The 21683-nt window shown below is 35.5% G+C and overlaps 1 long non-coding RNA gene across 1 annotated transcript in view; it reads right to left on the bottom strand.

Moving 5' to 3' along the window:
* The window catches only part of LOC112649883 (uncharacterized), a 28334-nt gene extending 7275 nt beyond the window's left edge, over positions 1-21059 (bottom strand). Inside the window, exons 1-3 of the long non-coding RNA XR_003129762.3 lie at positions 20299-21059; positions 19707-19803; positions 9658-9710 (exon numbers count right to left, since the gene is read on the bottom strand). This is a non-coding gene — a long non-coding RNA (uncharacterized LOC112649883). The remainder of the gene's footprint in view (positions 1-9657; positions 9711-19706; positions 19804-20298) is intronic.
* Positions 21060-21683: the final 624 nt, after the last annotated feature.

Here is a 21683-nt window from a genome sequence, read left to right as displayed (position 1 = left end):
GATCTGACATTACTCAACAGTAACAATATCCCTCCATAGAGTTTGAATGCTCAAGGAAAACAACATCAACAGAAAGCCATTTTTATTAATAAGAAAAAGGAATTAAACCTCAGAAGAAATGTTCTTTTTCCCATTGTTTCTTGTAATAGGAAATTTCATTTTATAGTGCCTCTGGTGTTCAGGTATAGCTTTAAGTCCCAGGAATAGCTGGAGACTGTGGGCACTGGGGTTTAGGGTTCTTAAATAAAGATACTTGGGGTGGGTCTGTAGTCCAGCTGTGGGATCCCAACATCACAGGATGCAATTTTCAAAAAAAATTTTTGTTAGAGGCAAATGTGTAAATTTGAGGTTGCAGCCAACACAGAATATTTTTTTTAATTTAGTGAAAAATCATTTGGATTATCTTTCTCTATACTTTGGGGTTCATATTTTCCAGATTATTATTCAGTCTTTAAAGAGCATTGTGACTAAAATACACTACTGAGCCCACATACTGGCTAAGTCCCCCAACTGAGAAGTGCACTAAAGAATTCTACAACAGCCTCCATGATATTTTGGATTAGAAGTAGACTTAATGTGCATGGTACTTTAACTTGGAAAACCACTGGGTAAACTTTATTACTGATAAATTCAGCATAGCTGGGAGCAGAGGAAGACCAGGAGTGCCAAGACTGGTTTTCCATACTCTACTCATTTAATGGGATAATGTGGCCTTTGTTTCATGCATAATAACCATGTGAATATCAACAAAGCAGAAAACTCCAATCTGGCTCTGTCAGCCCTTCTTACTCAAATATTAATTTCTCCTACACCAAGAGGCAAATTTTTATTTTTATTTTTACCAAAGTAAGTGCAACAAAAACTCTTCTCTCTTTTGTCATTCACATCTCTTTCTGGCTTATCATGACCAGCTTTACTATGCTGGAAACTGAGACACAGAGCCAGGACCAGGGCTCAGGAAAATGCCAGTGTGTCATAGATGATTTAGCTTTTACTAAGCCCATTTTCCAGACTTCTTTGTACTTAGATATGACACATTTTTCCCTTTCCATCAACCTGATGCACATGGGCTTAGTAACCTTGGGAGTCATGTGTTCAGATCATGAAGCCATTAGATAGAAGAAAAATGAATTTCTAAGTTATCAATTGGAGCAAAGCTTGCCTGTCAATTAAGAGCAATGGTTTTGGGGTGCCTAGGTGGCTCAGTGGTTGAGTGTCTGCTTTGGCTGAGGTTGTGATACTGGGGTTCTGGGTTTGAGTTCTACATCAGGCTCCCTGCAGAGAACCTGCTTCTCCCTCTGCCTGTCTCTGCCACTCTCTCTGTGTTTCTCATAAATAAATAAATAAAATCTTTTAAAACTGGGGAGGGGCAATGATTTTACTTAACATGTTCAAGAAATGAACTGTCATACTTGAGCCTTTATATTTCGGGGGAATCTGTTACACCAGCTAAAATTACTTTAAGTAAGCAAAGAAAAGATTATTAGTATTCTTTTATCTCAGTGATACCCTGCTTATTTTGAAGGTCTCTCTAGGAAACCTATCTCTTCATTTCTTACTTGTCTGTACTAAATCTGCCCCCAACCATGTCTGCCTATGATCAGGGTTTATACATATCTTCCTATAACCCCACCCTATTTCATCTTTCAAAACTGATTATCCCTATCTCATATCTTCATGGACTTTTTCCTCAAAAAACAATGAATGAATTCACTCAAATATATAAATACCTGAATGTGATTTAAAACATTGCCTCTCAAGTACTAACACCTTTGTATTTTAAGAGATTCACAATGCACTAATTCAAATGAATGACTAACGTGAGAAACATAAGCCACAGGATCAACTTTTTTTTAAGATTTTATTTATTTATTCATGAGAGACACACAGGGACAGAGAGAGAGACACACACAGGCAGAGGGAGAAACAGGCTCCACGCAGGGAGCCCCATGAGGGACTCGATCCTGGGTCTCCAGGATCACAGCCTGGGCTGAAGGCGGCACTGAACTGCTGAGCCACCTGGGCTGCCCCAGGACCAACTTTTTGAAGACCTACTTACTAGTTTAGGAAGATTGTTGGTTCTTCCTTTCACATCTCATAATGTGTTCCCTATCTAGCAGTACACAAGACAAACCCTCAGCCTGGTAATCAGTTGGTAGCTACAGATTAGGTGCCCCCACAATATCAGTCATATCCTCATCGCTACTGTCTTCGCATCTACCCCCCTCCTCTGCCTGCCCAGTCATGAAATTTGTATTCCCTGCAGATTTTGAAACTGGTAATTCTTCCAGTGTAGCCACTTACTCCCTATCTGTCTCCTCCTCCCTTCCTGATGCCCTGATGACCCAGGAAGCAGGAAGGGCGATTTCACTGAGGAGTATGGATTGATGTTTTGTGAATTTCCCAACTGGAAAATCAGCTGGGAAATGCTAATAGCTACATCAGGATAAACTAAAGTATGTGACTTTGTGGTGATTTACCAAATAATGCCCCTGCCCTTCCTATTTTACTAAAGTGTCCTTGATTTATTAGAGAGATACTCAGTGGAGAAAGTCCGGTCCATTTAACACAGTGGGTCAAAAGTGTTAACACACCCTTCAGAAAGTTTGCCCACACAGCTGCATGCAAAGTGGCTGTCATGCAGGTGATTCATTCCACATAGATGGCTGTTCTGGATAGCACAGTCTGAACAGAAAACAGTCTATAAACCTGGAAATGCCCAATGGCCTATATTATTCTGTTTGAATGCCTGCATGACTCTAAAAACCTGGAAGCATATTGGGTTGTATTAAATGAATGTTTTCTCTCTGTCCTTCTTAGAAGGTATCATTCTGCTTCACAGCGAGCTTGTGGAAATGCAGGGGCTGGGAATGCTTGCCAAATGGCCTCCTCTCATCAGGGCCTCTGATATCCAATTCATTTGTATTTGGCCCCCATGCATTAGAGCAAATTGCTAAAAATGCCATAAAAAGAGTTATTGTAGAGTTATTGAAGTTCTGATAGGTGACTGATGCCTTAATTAGGCCTGTTAATAGTCTTCTAGTAGTATGTAGTAATAACTAAACAGTCAGGTTGGGATTTAGGGTCACTATATTAGTTTGTTGAGTGCCACTAAATGAGCTTTTCTCTTCAGAACCAAATTATAATTTTATAGCTAACTCATAAACTTAACTCCGCTCAAATACTGTTTAAAAGGCTCAGAGAGGTGCTTATTTACCAAGCTTTGAGCCACTAAGTTCTAAGCTGTAAAACTTGAAGTCTAGCTATTGGAATCTTAATCTTTATTTGATTATAACTCCTTTTTAAATAAAGTTCTACATTTTGTAAAAGCAAAAAAGGTAAATTCTACTATACTGAAGAGAAGAAGAGTTGTAATTATACAAATAGTAGTATAAAGTTACATTCACTATTTCTGTCAAAGAGAAAAATTGATAAGTGCTCTCAGTATTAAGTGTTCCCATTGGATTAAGCCTAATTCCAATCAGTGAGAGGTACTAAAAAAATCTATGTAGTTTCAAAGGCTCCATAAGAAAAACAAATTCCTTGATAGTCGAAATTTAACACGGAAGAGTCTCTTTCACTGTTTTTAAGCTGTACTTATACTGCTATTCTTTTTAATTCTATATTTGCCCACAAAGACTTCAACATTCATCACATTATTAACAAAAGAAATGTTCTTCTCTGTGTATAAAAAAGATGAGCTTGCTTAAATTCTCATCTGTGAATAATATACTTCAATATTCTGACTTTATTTTTTACTTTGCTCCTAAAAGGTATTTTCAATAAGAAAATAGGTTATATCACTTGAACCAAACAATATCTGTGGATAGGCAGGACAGGCATCACTTGCTTCATTTGAGAGAGACAGACAAAAAAAGTCCATGCTTGTCTGAGTCAGCATGCAAATCAGTTGCAGAGTGCCTATTAAATCCAGATGCCTTCATTCCATGCACTAAACCTTTCTAAAACTAATTCTCATACCATAAATATAGAGTAAGTGAGCTAAACAGGAAGATATAATTAAAAACAAAGTTTTACAAATATGGTCCCTCTGCCATGGCAATGGAGAGAAGATGAAAACTAGCCCCTACCACCACCATCCCGGCCCCCTAAGACCTTAGAGCAGATTGACTGTGGAGTTCATCATACCTGTGGAGAACATGGGTATGGCTAGAGGGCTAGCATTTAATGGTATGATTCAGAGGCTGTGCTGGCTTCAAATGTAGATGTTGAATCCAAGTCAAACAGAGATCTAGAGAAAAGTGGAGGTACATAAATATGGAGGTAGATAAAGGTAAGTTAGAAATGCAGTCAAACAAGACAGGGAAAACTAAGAGAAAGAAGTTTCAGAGTCATCGAGTGATGGAGGAGGCTCATGAGTACTCTTAAGTCTGCTGCAGAATTTTACATGCTCCTAAGACATGCTTGAAGAGATAATCATGTACTCTAGGAAGAATCCTCTGTGATAGTACATGATCCCTATCACAGGATAGTATAGACCCCTCAGTGATAGTACAGACCAAGTTGGTGCTTTCAGGACTTGATGATTCATGTACTGTAAAACCAGGATGCACATAAGAAAAACCAAAGTCGGTGGTTAGAATATTCATTTGGTCTGGTTATTTGACAAACACAGGCTCAGACTCCATCCACAGTACTGTTTACATCTATTAAGCTCATTTTTACCAGCATTTAATTTAAATCATCTGTGTGTTTAGATACTGTGAAAATCTTATGAACAACTTTGTTTTGGAGAATGACTGCTTAAGAGTTGTTCATTTCCAAAATATGTTGAATTAATTAATTAATTAATTAAGTAAGTAGTTTCTTCATTCATTCATCAACAAATCATTACTGACTGCTTACCATGTGCCAAACAAAGTAAAATAAACATGATAGCGTGGTACAGATTCACACAGCCTGCAATCCAATCTGAATCCAGCACTTACTAATGAGTTACTTAGACAATTCTGAAACACTTGGTACCTTAGTTCCCTTATCTTTAAGATGGGAACAGGGATGCCTGGGTGACTCAGTGGTTTAGCACCTGCCTTCAGCCCAGGGTATGATCCTGGAGACCAGGGATCGGGTCCCACATCGGGCTCCCCGCATGGAGCCTGCTTCTCCCTCTGCCTATGTCTCTGCCTCTCCCTCTCTGTGTGTCTCTCATAAATGAATAAATAAAATCTTAAAAAAAATAAGATGGGAACAATACTTCACAGGTTTGAACTGAAAATTGGATTTTAAAGAACATGAACTACTTAGAACCTTGCCTCATATGGTGTAAATTATCACTTCCTCCCTCACATGACTCTATCATCTCTCCATGGCTTTTCTCATATGCTATTTATCCTGATGGGAGGGTCTTCTTGTCCCAAACATAGACTCATTCATAATTTATCTCTCCCAAGAAACTTTTGCTCTTGCACCTCTAAACAGAATAAGATGTGTGCCCTTCTCTCCTTCAAACCGCTTATGTTCATATTCCTCTTAATATGTTATTGCAGTTATTTCTCTACTTTTCTATTTTCTTGCCTGAAATTCCTTGAAATTTATCTCAAGACTGTCTTCCATACCTGCCTCTTAGAAACTTAGTTCTAAACTGGCCACATAGTGCTTACTCAATAAATGTTTATAGAATGAATGAATCAGTGAATCCTTGGGAAATGTAAAATGTGAAAGTAAGTAGAACCAGATTATGAATTTGAAAGGTCCTTTAAGGCACTCCAGGGATTTGACAAGAAGACTCTCCACCCTTAAGAATATTCTTATGACTTTGAGGAAAAAAAGAATATTATCATAGGTTTGAAAAATTTTGCATTCAGAAAGATTTGGCTAAAAATCCTAGCGTAAAGTGAGTGTCTCTTTGGCCCTGGGGAACAGAGGGGCTTCTGAGGTAGAAAGTGCGCATCTATAACCACCAAAAAGTCTTCATTTAGGTATTCTGGGATTTGGGTTTTATAAATATTCTCACTCATTGCAGACTCTTCTATTGTCAGAGAGATTTTATCTTAATGACAAATGAGATCTTTTCCAAATGTAGAATCTACTGCACTGCACATCTAAGGACTCTGATTTCCAAAGTTTTTATGAACTACTCTCCTCTGGGAAAATCAGATCTATACGTAGGCAATAGCCTGATTAATTAAACTTAGAAAAAGTCGTTTTCTTTCTATTCGTCTCTTTACTTCTGGCCCAAATAATTCAGCTGCTTTTTGGTGGAATTTCCCACACAATTACTTTTCCATTTTATTTTTCTGAGGAGGCCTGATCAGCAGGAATTACTATTTTACCCATTTCCTCCACTTGAAAAAATAGATGGTTTGTAGTTAAAGCTCTTCTGGTTAGGAACAACAAGAACTCACCCAGACTGGTGGTAGAAAAAAAAAAAAAAAAAGGAGGAATTGACTTCAGGCCTGGAAAACACTCTGGAAATAAAGCTGTGTCTATGTTTTATAAATGTATTATCTTTCATTCCTATTTATATATGGGCATTTCATTAATCCTTTTCTCAGCCAAATGCTTTCTTCTGCTTGTCATATGAATATCTTCTTAGTTCAACTATTCACAGAAACTAGCTACATATCATAGATATTTCAATCCCAGTTTTAAATGCTTGAGACCAAGAACCTAATTATCCCAAATGGGTCAGCTGTCCACCTCAATCATCTATAACAATAGAATAACCATGACCGTAGACATGACAGGGTTGATCCTGGTCAAGTCTGAAGGCACATTATGCATACTTCTTAAGATAGACCTAACTGGAAGAGCTGCCTAGCACACAGAACAGTGTTTCCATCCAACAGAAATTGGTAGTTTATTTGTGGTTTAGCACTAAAATTTAGAGGCAAAACAAATCCCCCCCCCCTTTTTTTAGCCAATGCTATAGCCTATCCCACTATGGTCTACTGAATAACATAACTTGATAACCAGCAATAAAAGTTAAAAAATAAGGCACAATCTCGGTACTTCCTCAATACTTCATTTGCACATATAGTCTGGAACTCTCAAGAGAAGCTCTTTTTGTTTTCCTCTTAAACTAACTTAAAAAAAATTATTTGAATATAGTTGTCACATAATGTTACATTAGTTTCAGGTGTACAACATAGCAATTCAACTTCTCTATGCCTTATGCTATGCTCACCACAAGTGTAGCTACCATCTGTCACCATGAAACTAACAATATCACTAAACTATATCCCCTGTGCTGTGCCTTTTATTCCCATGACTTATTCATTCCATAACTGGAAGTCTGTACCTTCCGCTACCCTATACCCATTTTGCCCATCCCTGCACCGCCATGCTCTGACAACTGTCAGTTTGTTCTCTGTATTTAATAGGTCTGCTTCTACTTTTTGTTTGTTTGATAAACTAACTTTTTTTGATCCCTAGAAATATGCATGGTTCTATGCATTTTACTTATAATCAACATATTTAATTCTTATAGAAATTTGAGTTAGGTATAATTTTATACCATTTATAGATGAGCAAACAAAGGCACAGAAAGGTTAAATAATTTATTAAAATCATACAACTAGCAAGGGGGAGCCAGAATTCAAATTAGGACTGGACTTTGGAGCTCAAACTAGCACCATTGCCTATCTTTCTACCTACTTGTATTTTATTAGTCATCTTCAATTTTCTAGCATCTTAACATTACTAATGCTAATTCAGTAAGTACAGTGTGTATGTTATAATTGAAATTCATCTCCTTTAGCCATTAACTAAGTTAAATATACTTTCCATGTCTTAGCAAAATAGACTGAGTGTATTTCTCCTCGCGTTATTTGATATGTTCCTTTTTAAGTCTGTTTGAACTCACAATTTCATTACATAATTTTATTTAGTAAGATATAGACTGATTAAATAGGATAAGGAAAATAGTTCTTTCTATAAAAAGCAAAACAAGTGTTATTAAGAACTTAAGAAAGATGAACTACCACAATAATAGTCTTTCTCAATAGGCTTAGAAAAGATAATATTAAAAAATTAAAAATAATAATTCCACAGAGTAATGGGCTAAGAATAATTGGCAAGAATCTTTAATGTACTGTTCCATTTAAATTTATGACCATAAATATATAATTGTGTATTATTGATATGATTATGCAACAAAGATGGTAATTTCAGTCAGTAGAGAAACGTTTAGGGCCTGCATCAAAATTGTCAAATGTAGATTTATATGTTATACAATAAAATAAGATATTTAAAGCAGACAAATGTCTATCTATCTATCTATCTATCTATCTATCTATCTATCTATCTATCTATTCCATCCTCTCATTTGTCTTATTTTTTTCATGGAAAAACCACTATAGAACACTTTGCCTTATATACATTATCTTTTTAAAAATTCTTAAAGTTTATTTTAAAGTGTACAACTCAGTGGGTATCACTGTCAATAGTCACCATGAAGTTCAGAACATTTTTAAACACCTCTGGGAGAAATCTTATACTCATCTGCAGTCACTCCTCTTTCCTGCTTCACCTACTCCCTGAGCCATTAATCTACTTTGTTTTCCTCTAAAGATTTGTTTAATCTGGACGTATAATGTAAATTAAGTCATATAACATGTGGACTTTTGTGTATCTGACTTCATTAAATTATAATATTTTCAAGGTTCATCCATTTTGTTGCATGTATCAGCATTCCATATATTCATTATATGGATATACCACATTTATTATTCTTTTATCAGTTGATGGATGTAAGAATTGCTTCTACTTTTTTTTTTTTTTTTTTTTTTTTTGCTACTCTGGATGAGTCTACTATAAAGACTTACATACAAGTTTTTGTGTAAATATACCTTCCACTTATGTTGAATGTATAAATGGGAGAGAAATTTCACAGTCATATGGTATAATGGTTAGTTTTATAAGTCAACTTAACTATCATGTCTAATTATTCAATCCAACATTAATATAGGTGTTGCTGTTACATCTACATTTTATAGATGTGCTTAATATCTAAAATCAGTAGATTTAAAGGAGATTATGCTTGATAATGTGAGTAGTCCTCATTCAGTCAATCCTTAAGAGAAACATTGAGATTTCTATAAGAAGAAATTTTTCCTGAAGACAAAAGCATCCGCTCCTGCCCAAGAGTTTACAGCCTGCCAAATTGGTTTACTGATTCAGATTGGACAGTCCACACAATCATGAAGTCAATTTCTTTAAGTAATATACCCATATATCTAAATGGTTGTGTTTCTATGGAGAAAATTGATTTATTCAGATTTTTATATTGAAAACTGTTTTGAGGAACAGCATCTTAAGGATGAGTTTTCTGCATTGGTTCTGGGCTTTTTGGAATTACCTAATCTGATCAGATTTTAAGGCAGTAATGACTATTTCCAGTGGTAAAGAGAACACTATTTGATACTCCTAATCAAATACTTCTAAAAGATACGTTTCTGGGTGACTGTATATTTGATACCTTAGGTATTTTTGTCAAACTGATGAGTATAATGAGATTAGTTGCTTCTAAAAGTGGGGGATATAGAGGATAAGTTTGGGACTTAAAATTCCCAGCTTAAGCTTTGCATAAATGACCTGAAAATTTCTGTGAACAGCAACAACAAAACAACAAAAAACACATCTTATCTCCTGTATCTGTAGGGTGGATATTTCTGAAAAGCATATTCAGATTCTTACCTTATTAGTGACTGAATCACACCAGGAATTGAATTCCCAACCTCTAAGGATTCCTGTTAAAGTAAAGACATTGATTGGGAGAAAAATGGGGTCAGGAACAAAGTATTTCATATGGGACTACTAAGGAGAGCATCTGGATTCAGTTTTGAAGCTCAAGGAGTTAGAAGGGGCTCTAACAATTTGATTGGTTGGGTGGGTGAAACATGGAGCAAAAGGTGGCATACACTAAATGAGGTTGAAATGCCAAAACAGTCTTGGAATACTTTTGAAAAGATCCGAAGGTTTAGGGAGATTGTAGTGATAGAGTGGATTTATCATGTAAGACCTGGTCTCTCATTCTGGAAGGATCCACAAGACCATACATACTTTCACCATTTTTGTGAAAAGTAAATTTGTGAAGGGTGCCCTAGCATTCTTGAAGACTACTGTAGTTGCTCTCCTCTGTCGGTCAGAAATTACAATGGAAAGTGTTCCTTCTGATTTGGGATTATTAAATGTGGTGAGAGACTGTTAGATGCCAATGGCAGCACTTAATTGCCAAAATCATTTAAATGCCAAAGGCAAGCATGATGGCCTTAAAAGACAGACAGTCAAAGCAACAACCAAAAGTCTGATTCACAGAGACCAAAAATGTTGTCCAGTTGATCTTGATGTTTCTAGAAGAAAAACAGATTTATAATCTAAAGCAATTCGTACTTGATCTTTATAGACAGAACAGAAGTCTAACTTGAATCACCGAAACAGTCACAGACTCAGTCAGTTCCTACACTGGATCCAGTTTACAGACCCAAAGCCCCTCGAGTAAAGGTAGGGGGAGGCTGAATACACTTCAGGAAGAATCCTACTTCCCTAAAATTAATATTGATAATTTATAATCCTGATCATACTGATAATCTTCGTCTCAGCATTCCCCAAAGGGACCTGCAACCTTTAATTAGGTAGGATTACTATTCATAAGGGAAGAAGAAACTGTCAGACTTTTTTGGGGATTACTGGACACTACATCTGAACTGACATTAATTTCAGGAGACCCAGAGCATAAGTATGATCTACCAATCAGTATTGGTTATTTCCACAGTCACCGTTTGCAGAATCCCTGTGTTGTTCATAGTAGCCTCTTATGATCCTCTGTATTTCTGTGTTATCAGCTGTAGAGTCTCCTCTTTCTAATTTTATTTATTTGAGCCTTTTTTTTTTTTTTTTGGTACACTCTAGGTAAAGGTTTGTCAATTTTATTTATCTTTTAAAAATATTTGTTTTGGGGTGTCTGGGTGGCTCAGTCATTAAGCATCTGTCTTTGGGGCTCAGGTCATGATCCAGGGTCCTGGGATGGAGCCCCAATCAGCAGGTTCCTTGCTCAGTGGGAAGTCTGCTTCTCTCTTTCTCTTTCCCTCTGCCCCTCCTCCCTGCTCATTCTCTCCCTCAAATAAATAAAATCTATAAAAAAAAAGTTTGTTTTGAAATCTTTTTTCTTTCTTTCTTTTCTTTCTTTCTTTCTTTCTTTCTTTCTTTCTTTCTTTCTTTCTTTCTTTCTTTTTTCTTTCCTTCTTTTCTCTATATTTTGTTTATTTCTATTCTGATCTTTGTTATTTCTTTCCTTGTGCCAACTTTGGGTCAATGTATTCTTTTTCTGTTTCTGTGAAGTGTAAAGGTGGGTTGTTTATTTGAGATCTTTCTTTTTCCTTAAAGTCGATGTTTATTGTTATAAACTTCTCTCTTAGAACTGCTTTTGCTGTATCCTGTAGGTTTTGGTATATTGTGCTTCCATTTTTATTTATCCCACAATATTTTTTGGGTTTCCTTTTGATTTCTTCTTTGATCCATTGGGTTATTCCAGGGTCTGGTTTGTTGTTGTTGTTGTTTTTTAATTTTCATATATTGTGAGTTTTCCTCCTGTTACTGATTTCTAGTTTCATGCTATTTAATTAAAAAAATACCTTTGTTTTTAATTTATTTAATTTTACTTTTTAAAATTTTTATTTCAATTCCAGTTAACATACAGTGTATTATTGGTTTCAGGTGTACAATATAGTGATTAAAAATGATATTTGATATGATTTCAGTGTTATTAAATTTGTTAAGATTTCTTTTGTGGCTTACCACGTGACCTTTCTAGAGAATTTTCTATTTGCGCTTAGGGATGTATATTCTGCTGCTGTGGAATAGAATGTTCTCAATGTCTCCTAGGTTGGTCTGGTCCTAAGTGTAGTTCAGCTCCAATGTTTTCCTATTTATATTTTGCCTGGATAATCTATGCATTATGAAATTAGGGTTTGTAAGTCCTCTATTATTGCATCTCTGTCTCTTTCCCTCTTCAGTTAACTTTTGACTTACATTATTTAGGTTCTGTGATTGGATACTATATATTTACAATTGTAAATTAAGATATATCTACGTTTATCTTTACAATACAACTTTTCTTGTCTTTTTATAGATTTTAACTTAATATCTATTTTGTCTGATATCAGTGTAGCTAGCCCTGCTCTCTTTTGGTTTCTACTTGTATGGTTTTTATCTTTTTTTCCATTCCTTTACTTTCAGTTTCTGTGTGTTCTTTTTTTCTTATCTTTTTTTTTTTTTTTAAGATTTTATTTATTTTTGAGAGACAGAGAGGCAGAGACATAGGCAGAGGGAGAAGCAGGCTCCCTGGGAGCCTACTGTGGGCCTCTATCCCAGGGCCCCAGGATCACAACCTGAGCCAATGACAGACACTCAACCACTGAGTCACCCAGGTGTCCCTTTTCTGTGTGTTCTTAAAGATAAAGTGAATTTCAGGCAGCATGTATATATAGCAGATAGTTGGGTCATGGGGTTTTTTTGTGTGTGTGGTTTTTGTTTGTTTGTTTGTTTTTATCTTCCTGGCCACTCTGTGTGTTTCAACTGCAGAAATTTATCCATTTACATGTAAAAAAAATATTGGTAGGTAAAAATTTACTATTGCCATTTTTTAAAAATTGATTTGCAGTTCTTTTGTTCCTTTCTTCCTCTCTTGCTGTCTTCCTTTTGATTTGATAATTTTTGGAGTCATATGCTTTGATTCCTTTCTTCTCTTTTGTGTATCTCCTATAGGTTTTTGCTTTGTGGTTATGAAGCTTACAAAAAACATCCTAATGTTCTAATAGTCTGTTTTAAATTGTTAACAACTTAGTTTTAATGATATACAAACACTATATTTTTGCTCCCCCCAATATTTTGTTTTTGATATCACAATTTATAGATTTTTATATTGTTTAACTATTAACAAAATACCATAGCTATAGTTATTTTAAATCATTTTGTCTTTTAGTCTTTCTAAAAGTAATTTTTATGATATCATTATAATATCAGTATTTTGAATTTGGATATATATTTACCTGCACCATTGAGTAATATACTTTCATATATTTTCACGTTACTACCTAGCATGCAGTTGTAGGCTTCTTACAGATATTCTTCATCAGGGTGATGATTTTCCCTTTAATTTCTTTTTCTGAGAATTTTTATCATAAATAGGTATTGGATTTTTAAATTGTTTTTCCTCTTAATTAACATAATTTTCAGTTTTTTTAAAGCTTTTTTGATATAGTAGATTATATTGTACAATTTTGAAATGTTTAACCAACCTTAAAACCTAAAATAATCTTACTTTATCATGGTATATAATTCTTTATAACATTTTTATTTTATTTGCTAATATTCTGTTTGCTATCTTGCATCTAGCATCATGAGAATTATTGGTCTATAGTCTATATGTTATGGATCACAGGGGAGAGTTGCCTTTGTTTACATTTGGTACCAGAGTAATAATAGTCTAATAAAAGGAGTTGGGTAGTGTTCCCTTATCTTCTGTTTTCTGGAAGAGGATATATAAATTTAGTTAATTTTTCTTTAAATGTTTGGTAAAACATATGGCTTTTGCTCTCTGGCAAAAACATATGTGCTTAGAGATTTATGTTTTGGGAATTTTTAAATTATTAATTTAATTTCTCTGGTGGATGTAGGGCCTTTTAGATAGTTTATTTCATTTTCTTTGAGTCTTGGTAGTTTGTGGTCTTTGAGGAATTGATCCATTTCTTCTAAGTTGTCAATTTATGAGTGCAAAGTTGTGTCACATATTCCTCTTTTTAATGGCTGCAGGATCTCTAGTGATGTTCTCCATTTTATCCTGATAGTTGCAATTTTTGTCTTTTCTCTTTTTATATCTGTCAGTCATGTTAGAAATTTATCAATTTTACTGATTTATTTCAAAGGACCAGCTTTGTGTTTTATGGATCTTTCTCTGTTGTTTCACTATTTTGAATTTTATTGATTTTTGTTCTTTTTTAATAATAAATTTATTTTTTATTGGTGTTCAGTTTGCCAACATACAGAATAACACCCAGTGCTCATCCCATCAAGTACCCCCCTCAGTGCCCGCCACCCAGTCACCCGCACCCCCTGCCCTCCTCCCCTTCCACCACCCCTAGTTTGTTTCCCAGAGTTAGGAGTCTTCCATATTCTGTCTCCCTTTCTGATACTTCCTACCCATTCATTCATTTGGGGAATATAAGTAATAGGGAAAGGGAATAGAGGGGAAGGGAGAAGAAATGACTTTTGTTCTTTGTTAATTCATTCCTCCTGCTGGTTTTGAGTTTATTTTTCTTTCTCTAAAGTGCCTTGTTGTAGGGAATAAGATTATTCATTTGGTAACTTTCTTTATTTATCATGTAAATATTTCCATAAATTTATTTCTCATCACTGCTTTAGAGCATACTCTATGTTTTGGTGTGCTTTTTTTTTTCCCCCATTCAATTTTTGTATTTTTAAATTTCTTTTGAGCCCCATGGATTATTTAGAAGTGTGTGGGTTTTTTTTTTTTAAAGATTTTATTCATTTATTCATGAGAGACACAGAGAAAGGCAGAGACATAGGCGGAGGGAAAAGCAGACTCCCTTGCAGGGACCTGGGATCATGCCCTGAGCCCAAGGCAGACAGACGCTCAACCACTGAGTCACCCAGGTGCCCTAGAAATGTGTTTTTTAAAGAAATTCCTACATTCTTATATTTTCCTGTTCTCATTCTATTATTTATTTCTAGCTTGATTTTGTTATGGCCAGAGAACACACTATGTAAGATTTAAATTCTTTTGAATTGATTGAAGTCTTTTTATGACCTAGGATATAGTTTATCTTGGTGAACATTCCATGGGTCCTTGAAAAATGTGTATTCTGCTATTGTTGGTTGGTGTGTTTTTATACATCAGTCTGTTTGTTGGCTATGTTGTTCCAGTCTATATTCTTGCCAATTTTCTGTCTAATAGTTTTATTATTTGCTAAGAGGTGAGTGTTGAAGTCACCAACTGTAATCATGCCTCTTTTTCATTATAGCATTATCAGTTGTCACCTCATGTATTTTGGGTCTCCATTTTTGGGTATATACACACTTAAGATTGTTATATTTTTTTGGTGTGGGGTGGATTAATCTATTTATCTTTTTATCTTTAGTAATGCTCCTTCTCCCCCAAGGTTACTTTATTAGGTATTGATACGTCTCCCCCTGCCCTTTTTTTTTCCCCCTGCCTTTTTTTAATTAATGTTTGCATGTATATCTTTTTCCATCCTTTTAAATTTAGTCTATCTATATCTTTGAATTTGAAGTGAATTAGTTTTAAGTAACGCTGAATGTGAGATTTGTCTTTTTCCCTCAGTTTATTAGAATGATATGCGGAGACTTTTAATAGTGACAAATGGATGTGGATGTGCTTTCCCTGTCCCTCTCTGCCAAATACAACTGAAAACCCTAATAAGACTAGGCTAGTAAGTTATGTTATATTTTGTTTATCAACCCCACCAATCTTTGTTATTTAATTGGTATATTTAGAACATTTACTTTTTGGGTAATTATTGCTTAAGTCTGGTACTTGATTATTTGCTTCTTGTGGTTCTTCTTCTTCTGTTTCACTTTTCTTGCCTTTTATGGGCTATTTATGTTGTCTAAATTGTGTGAATGTTAGCTGTTTTTAGATGTAAATCTTCATATAATTTTTGTGGTGGTTGCCATCTGTATTAAAATACACATATATGACTGTTTCATGTATAATTTTATCAGTTATAGAATTTGTGACAGTTTTTATCTTTCAGCACTTAAAAAAAATCAGCTTACTTTCTCTTGGCCTCCATGATTTTATATGAGAAGTCCACTATCATTTAAATTTGTGTTCTTCTATGGGCAATGTATTGCTTCTCTCTGGTTGCTTTCAAGATTCTCCTGTCTTTAAGCTTTTAAAAGTTTAGATATGATATATCCTGGCAAATATTTCCTTTAGTTTATCTTGATTAGTGTTTATTCAGCTTCTGGGATTTATAGGTTATGTCTTCCACCAAATTTGGAGGGTTTTTTTGTTATTTCTTCAAATCAACCAGCCCCAGTCTCTTACAAAATATCATGAAAATATGAACATTAGACCTTTTGTTTTTATACCACAAGTCCTGGAGGCTCCGTCCATTTTTTTTTCCAGTCCTTATTCTCTGTGATATTCAGATTGGGTGAATCCTATTGTTTTCATTTTTAAGCTGATTGAATCTATCTTTTGTCACCTCTATTATTCAGGCCATCCAGTTAGTTTCTTTCTATATTGTATTTTTCAATTCTAAAATTACTATTTAATTCCTTTTAGAAATAATTTCTAGTTCCTTGCAGAGGAACTAGAAAATTTGTTTAAAAAGAATTGTAATGGTTGAAAGAGTTTTATTAGGGATATTTAAAAATTCTTGTCAGATAATCCCAATATTTGATTTACCTTTGTGTTCATATCATTTGGTTGTCTTTTCATATTGAAGTTGTGATTTTCTTGGTTGTTGGTATAAGATGTGATTTTTGTTTTTGCTTTATTTTGTTTTTATTTTAATTTGCCCTGGACATTTTTACGTATCATGTTAGGAGACTGGATATCATGTCTTTTATTTTGTCAGTATTCTTCTGTTTAGGTTTAACATGCTGGTGTTCATCTATTTTATGGGCTGTGGTTCAATGTCAGTTTAATTTTCAGAGTCTTAATGGTGTTATTCTGGTCTGTTTAGTTAATCTACTGCCACTTCCCCAGGTCTGGCAGCAGAATGTCTTCAGTGAAGGAGCAAGTGTGGTAGGATCTAACCACTGTCCACTCCTCTTCTCACCCTCTACTGTTCTGGTGTTTCTGGAAGAGGAAGAAGAGTTTATAACCCTCAGAGAAAAAGAGGCTTCCCAACCCAGGTTACTCTCTTCAGTTAATTCTCTCATCTGTCTTCTTTTTACATCAGTATTTCTTATAGGAAAAGGAAATGTTTCATGCCCTACAAGGGAGAGTGCCTCCACTGGTAGCTTACTTCTCCAGAGATCTCAAATAGCTCTCCTTGTTGATGGTGTTTTCCAGCTCACTTGATGTTGTCAGAGGATCTCTCTCATGTCTAGGGGAAGAATGAACTACTTTTGGTTGCTAGGTCAGACATGAGTACATGCTGGGTCTGAATGGACTTCCTCCGTTGGGTAGGAAGATGCTAGATGCCTGCCACTGTGCTATTCGTCTCATTCTGGGGTCCCAAACCAGATCACGTTCTTCTTACCACCTCTCAGAGTTCTTTTTTATTGTTTCTTGAGCCATTTACAAGATTTTCAGTTGTGCTTAGCAGAGTAGGGCAGGGAAAGCAGATGAACACCTTTTCCCCCATCAGAAGCCTCTGGATATGATTTCTAATAAACTCAAGGGTAGAGGGCAAATCTCACATTCAGTGTGAATGAGTGCAATGTAAAGGAGTCTTTAATATCAAGCTTTTCTGTGATAGGAGAAATGTTTAAAATATTTTGTGTATGGTAGGATATTATTCCTGAGATATATTTATTAAATTTTCCACTTATTGAAAGCCTAGGGTAGTTTAAACATGGCTCTGATTTCAAGATTTCCATATATGGTGATGATGTAGGCTCTGGTGTTTATACCTTCACATAGAAGAGAAATTTGTATTGTTACTCTGCCTCAGGAATGTTGTCACTCTCATGCCAGAACTTAAGGACTTTCAGTGATATAGAACAGTAATGAAATTGGAATCAAAGAAAAATTATGAGGTGACTTTTAATTAATAATTGCACATTTGTTAAGGTATTAGAGAAAGAGAATGAAGCCATACCAACACTCTAAACTTAGAGGGTGAAAACCAGCCAAAGACAGGCAGACAGAAGAAAGAAATGTGTGTGATAAGGGAGCTGCTGGATAGCAAGGCTATCCATGCCCCTGGTAGCAAGGCTTTGGGATAGAGTACCAATCACCAGTTTTTCATGTGGTAGATTTTGATCAGGGCAAACAGTGAAAAATATCTCCACAACTGTTATCATAGTTAGGGCCACAATAAACAAGGTTGACTTAAAAAAAAATAACCTCTTTGGGTTCATGGAGAGCCACCTTAAATCATAAGAAAGTCCCGACCCTGAAAAATCAGAAAATTTGTCTATTTAAAATAGTTTCTCTATAGAATCAAGAAAATAATTAGGCTATTTCTGATTTGTATACTCACACATACAAAAAAACATGTACAAAATTGGCAGTAGCCATGAAGAAGCAATAGAATGAGATTTCTAGAAATGAATAAGTAAAGCTAAGTAAAATGAAAAATAGTTTGGATACTGTAGAAAATCAAATAATAACTATAGACTCTGGATTCTGAAGGCCTAAGATGCATGCATTTGCTCCAACACTCACATGTTGACTGATGTAGAAGCAAGAAAGGCAGGCAGAAGTGGAGGGAGAGATGGAGAGGACAGGCACAGAGACAGAAAGAGATATAATTGTGGTATAAATCTTAACAGGTTGGGAGAAGTTTTGTTTTGTTTGTTACATTCTTTTCTTTTTCACCTTCTACAAATGAGCTAACCCTAACAGTTTGTTGAATTAGGGCAATGAAGGTACTTGAAAGTGCAAGAGCAGGAAGAGGGCATGCCAGGATAAGTAGAGGAGGTCCAGAAAAAAAGGCTATAGGGAAAGAGATTATTCACTGAAATAATAAAGGAGAAAGATTTTGTGTCAGTCAGGGTCTAATCAGGAAAAGAAAATCCACTTTCAAAGTTTACAGCAGATGCAGTTTACTGCAAGAGTTGGTTGCACCTATGATAGAGAAGTTAAGGAGCAAAATAGATCACACTAATAACAGACTTCCAACATCAGGAAACACAGTGCTTTCAGGCAGAGAGACGGAGCAAGAAGGTGATTTCCCAGAACCCACATACCATATAGTAGAAGATGGAACAATTGCAAGCCTGCCCAGTAGGAGGTGAAGGAACTAAGGAGAGGTAGCCACTGAAAAAGAAAGTGCTTGAATCCAAATAATATCGTGGAGCAAAGAATGGCAACATGGACTGTATTTAGCATTGGCTAAGTGATGGAAGGATTCAAGGATGCTAATGAAGGTGCTGTTAAAAATTTGTCATCATTTATTCAGACTGCATAGAGAATTGGTTGACTTAAAAAATGAAAAAAAAAGATTAAAAGAGAAAGAGAAAAAAACAGTTAATGTATACATCATATCAAATGTGACTTTGGGTATAGTTCACTGGAGTGGCTCAGATAGGAATCAGATTCCTAGAGGTTCAAGTGGGTATAGGTTGCATCATATAGGCTGTAGATGACCACCAGTTGATCCAGAAATTAGAAATAAATGCAAGATGAGAATAAAGAGTGATTGGGAGTAGTTATAGGAAAGTGAGTTATTTTTTTGTTGTTCAGTATAGTAAAAGTTGTACCTACATTCAGAAAATTAAAGGAAAGGACAAGTTTCCACTGACAGGTAATTAAGATAATTATTTATAATTCTGTTTAAAAAGTGGTTTCAGTCACCTGTCTACACACCCTTTATTTTGAATCAGCTGATTTTAAATGCTAACATCAAATTAGTAGTATCGAAATCAAGATATTTTAAGACCTTATAGAAATTTTGCATGTATAGCCTTGACAACTTTATCTTTAAACATCCCACCAAGAACATCATGCTAATCCCTGGGAACATTTCCAAGCACAGTCTTACAATAGCAATTTTGAAAACTGGGAAACAAAATTTTCTACTCACGATGACGGCAATGTGTTGTCAAAGAGGATAAAAGCAAATGATGTACAGGTGACTTTAGCATAGACAACCATCTGGGAAATAGTCCAAAGGACAGGTCCTGAAAAGACACATAGCATTGGCAATGGACTGGGTAGATAATCATGTAAGCTTTGTGGTTCTATACCACTTACAATTTAGAGCAACTCAAGGGAGAAAACTCTAACAAGGAAACCACTGCAATAATTGAGCCATAATTATTAGCATTTTAAAGAGAACATTAAAATTAAACTCAGTGTACTGTATCTGTTCTCCTTAAAAATGGGATACCCTGTGGAGAGAAAGAACTCTGAGTAAAAGTCATCCCGATTATAATGAAAACAAAGTAATATTGGAAACCTGGAGGTCAGGTGAGGTGTAGGAAGGTCATCTTACTTCAATATTTTGATACAATTTAGAAGACTGGGCTATTTCTTGTCCAGAAACTCACTCACAACATTTGGAAAGAGTGAGTCATATTTAAATTTCTTGGGATGCATTCTGTATTAGTCAGCTTGGGCTGCCATAACAGAATACCATAGACTAGTGGCATAAACAGCAAACATTTATTTCTCACACATTAGAAGGCTGGAAGTCCAAGATCAAGATGCCAGTCAGTCTGGTTCCTGGTGAGAGCTTTCTTCCTGACTCGCTGATGGCCTTCTCACATGTCCTCACATGTCAGAGATAGAGACAGAGACAGAGACAGAGAGAGAGACAGAAACCTTCTTATAAGGTCGCCAATCCTATCAGATTAGGAGTCCACCCATATCATACTACTTAACCTAATTACAACCTAAAAGCCCTATCTCCAAATTTGGGTGTTAGAGCTTCAATATACCAATTTTGGGGTGATGCAATTAATTCCGTGGCACATTCTAGTAGTTTATTTGAGTCAAAGTCCTTAGCGTAGCCTTTGGAGCGTATTATGTATGGCCTGGGCTCTAGGCCAATTCTCTAACATTTCTGTCCACTTGATATAAGCATCCTAAGCACTTGCACTTTCTTGAAATGCTAAATATAGTCTTTCCTGGGGCCTATATATGCAGTGCTTCCTCTGCCTACTTACATACTACTTCTGTGCTTGGCTTCAACTCTTCAGTCAGATCTCTGCTCAAATGTTGCCACCTTCAATTTTTTAGGTATTTATTGTATACTTTCATCAATAGATTATAAATTCAGTAAGGAGAGACACTGTTTTGTACCTATTTATTGTATGGTGAGTACTAAATAAATGTTGAATAAGTAAATGGATCTTGAACCAAGTTAAGAATTTAAAAAAGCTTGGGAACCAACTCTATTTTCATTGCATGCCAAGAAGGAACTGAATATCTAGCCTTCTTCTCATTTGTTTATAAATAAGATATCTTGGACCTCGGCAGCCCGGGTGGCTCAGCAGTTTAGTGCTGCCTTCAGCCCAGGGCATGATGCTGGGGTCCTGGGATCGAGTCCCACATCAGGCTCCCTGCATGGAGCCTTCTTCTCCCTCTGCCTGTGTCTCTGCCTCTCTATGTCTCTCATAAATAAATAAATAAATGAAGTCGTTAAAAAAAAAAAAGATATCTTGGATCTGAGAGTCACTCATGAAGAAGGGTATCCTTTCTCCCTCTCTGGTTTTCCTATTCCAGCACACATTCATGAATACACATATCTAACTCCTTTTTAGATAACCAGTGTGATCAGTGAACCATTGGGATCCACATTACTACTGACTCACATTTCCAGTCTGGAGTATGCTTTCTCAAAAGCACTATGGGATGGCATTATAAAAGGAGTCTCTCAAAGGGAGTCAACACTTACAGTCTCATCTCAGGAAATCCAAAATTTATTATAACAGTTAAAAAACAAAAACAAAATGTTAAAAACAACTCAATAATCTTGGTTGTAAGAAAGCATAATTTGATTGTAGACTTGTTTAAGTAAAAAGTAATTTACTGGAAACCTGTTAGCAAAGTTGAATCC

This window comes from Canis lupus, chromosome 19 (assembly GCF_003254725.2).
Source record: "Canis lupus dingo isolate Sandy chromosome 19, ASM325472v2, whole genome shotgun sequence".
Classification (NCBI taxonomy): Eukaryota; Metazoa; Chordata; class Mammalia; order Carnivora; family Canidae; genus Canis; species Canis lupus.
Note: the sequence above shows the minus strand (reverse complement) of the source record. Positions and strands in the feature narration are given on the sequence as shown.